This window comes from Penaeus monodon, chromosome 21 (assembly GCF_015228065.2).
Source record: "Penaeus monodon isolate SGIC_2016 chromosome 21, NSTDA_Pmon_1, whole genome shotgun sequence".
In the NCBI taxonomy this organism is placed as follows: Eukaryota; Metazoa; Arthropoda; class Malacostraca; order Decapoda; family Penaeidae; genus Penaeus; species Penaeus monodon.
Window position 1 is genome coordinate 3975698 of NC_051406.1, and position 303 is coordinate 3976000.

Below are 303 nucleotides of genomic sequence, written 5' to 3' on the forward strand. Positions count from 1 at the left end.
TATATCTCCTAACTGAAAACGCATATATTTTTTTTTTTCATTCTTGTCTTGTGATCCACTTTTTTTTCATTTTCTTTTGCGTTTTTGGCTCCTATTAACTTATTTATTAAGCTTCTGTTATCATTATCACTAACGTCATTCCGTACTGTTCTTTTTGATAATTTAAGTTAACACTAAATAAAAAAAAACTGAGTTGGCATCTCTATAAGTTATATTTCGATAGGCATCAATATCTCTCTAAATCTATTCTAAATATTCTTTTTTAATAAAAAAAAAAATTGAAGTGGTCCTTTCCAAGATTAA